A 2169-nucleotide genomic window follows, 5' to 3' on the forward strand; every position below is an offset into this window, starting at 1 on the left:
ATTATTTTTAAAAGCTGGCTGGATGGGATCAGACTGTTCTGCCATTTTTCTAGATCTTTGAGTTGCACATCAAATCTGGGGCTGATCACTCCATACTTGTTATACTGCCGAAGAGGTTCATAGCCTTGTGATCATCAGTGATTTCAAATTCACCAATGTAACCATCCTTCATCATCAATTAGAGACTGGACAATGACTCTGAAGCAGTCTTTTCAGCATTGCTGATGCAGCCAGGACATTCATGTGCACCATTATGGTAGTACAGAAAGCTGTGTGTTCAAGTTTAATAGATACTGCCCAAAAGTTTGCCAAGGTGGTTGTACTGATTTATACTCCCACCAACTAAGTATGGGTGCTGCAGGTGTTCCACATCCTGCCAACTCTTGGCATTTTCCATCATTTTTGCATTTTAGTGATGCTAGTGGTAAAGCAGTGGTATCACACTGTAGTTTTAATTTGTATTTCCCTGATGACTGACAAAGTTAACGCCCTTTTAATTTTAATACATTTATTGAACATTTAAATATCTTCTTTTGCTGGTACTTTCTTTACATTGAATTGTAGGAATTCTTTATATATTTACGGAGATTTTTATGAATATACTATCAAATTGCTGTCTAGAAAATCAGTACCTCTTCCAGTAGTATACAATATTACTTCACTATGCTCTTGCTAACACTACAATTTTATAATCTGAGCCTATGTTAAGATTCAAATCCAGAATAAGAATGGTTTCCAGGCCAGGTGCAGTGGCTCACACCTGTATTCCCAGCACTTTGGGGGGCTGAGGCAGGCGAATGCCCTGAGGTCAGGAGTTTGACACCAGCCTGATCAACATGGAGAAACCCCGTCTCTACTAAAAATACAAAATTAGCTGGGCGTGGTGGCTACACAGAAGGCTGAGGCAGGAGAATTGCTTAAACCCAGGAGGCGGAGGTTGCGGTGGGCCAAGATCGCACCATTGTACTCCAGCCTGGGCAACAAGAGCCAAACTCCGTCTCAAAAAAAAAGAATGGTTTTCAGGCACTTCATTTCACAAACCAGTCAGCCAGCAATACTTCACAAACAAAAACCAAAAGTTGGGTACCAACTCAGGATTGCCAACATTTTCATTTACCAGGTAAGGAAATTCAATAAAACTATCTATATATAATATAACCATAATTTCACAATTTTTTTTTTTTTTTTTGAGACAGGGTTTCACTCTGTCACCCAGGCTGGAATGCATCACCACTCACTACAGCCTTGATCTCCTGGGCTTAAGCAACTCTCCCACCTCGGCCTCCCAAAGTCCTGGGCGTGAGCCACCTCACCCAGCCAAAATGATTATTTTAACAACAAAAAACTAGTAAGTGCAAGCTGGGTGCGATGGCTCATGCCTGTAATTCTAGCACTTTGGGACGCTGAGGCAGGTGGATCACGAGGTCAAGAGATCGAGACCATCCTTGCCAACATGGTGAAACCCCAACTCTACTAAAAATGCAAAAATTAGCTGAATGTGGTGGCATGTGCCTGTAGTCCCAGCTACTTGGGAGGCACGAGAATTGAACCCAGGAGGCAGAGGCTGCAGTGAGCCGGTTGCACTCCAGCCTGGCAACAGAGAGAGACTCCATCTCAAAAAAACCAAAAAACAAAACAAAACAAAAAAAACTAGTAAGTACACTCAATGACCACTAGGTTCCATTAAGCATTCAGACTCAGAAGATCACCATACATGTGGCCATCAGTCTACTCAGAAATAACTTGCCAGATGGGCAGCATCACACATTCCTCTTAGCATACAGCCACTGTCCAGTTAGCATCCACAGAGCCCTTCTGCCCAGGACAGCTCAGGCACAAGGAGCAGAATTCACATTTGTGGTGTCAAGTGGCTACCTTAGCTTAGAAGGCACATGCTCCTAGGAGCCAGTACCTTCTGCACCATGCCATAGGCACAGTTTCCAAGGACCCACAGGGAACATACCCATTATTTATTTATTTATTATTATTATTATTAGAGACAGAAACTCACTCTGTTGCCAGGCTGGAGTGCAGTGGTGCAATCTCGGCTCACTGCAACCTCTGACTCCCTGGTTCAAGCGATTCTCCTACTTCAGCCTTCCAAGCAGCTGGGATTAGGCACACACCACCACGCCCAGCTAATACTTGTATTTTTTTTTTTTTTTTTTT

The 2169-nt window shown here is 43.1% G+C and overlaps 1 protein-coding gene and 1 long non-coding RNA gene across 2 annotated transcripts in view; one reads left to right on the forward strand and one right to left on the reverse strand.

Moving 5' to 3' along the window:
* MSH2 (mutS homolog 2) overlaps positions 1 to 2169 on the reverse strand; it is a 90123-nt gene that overhangs the window by 79953 nt on the left and 8001 nt on the right. The window lies entirely within an intron of this gene.
* Positions 633 to 2169, forward strand: part of LOC108317832 — a 4575-nt gene continuing 3038 nt past the window's right edge. Inside the window, exons 1-2 of the long non-coding RNA XR_001830910.2 lie at positions 633 to 643; positions 1564 to 1569. This is a non-coding gene — a long non-coding RNA (uncharacterized LOC108317832). The remainder of the gene's footprint in view (positions 644 to 1563; positions 1570 to 2169) is intronic.

The sequence above is a fragment of the Cebus imitator genome, unplaced genomic scaffold (assembly GCF_001604975.1).
Source record: "Cebus imitator isolate Cc_AM_T3 unplaced genomic scaffold, Cebus_imitator-1.0 Scaffold209, whole genome shotgun sequence".
Classification (NCBI taxonomy): Eukaryota; Metazoa; Chordata; class Mammalia; order Primates; family Cebidae; genus Cebus; species Cebus imitator.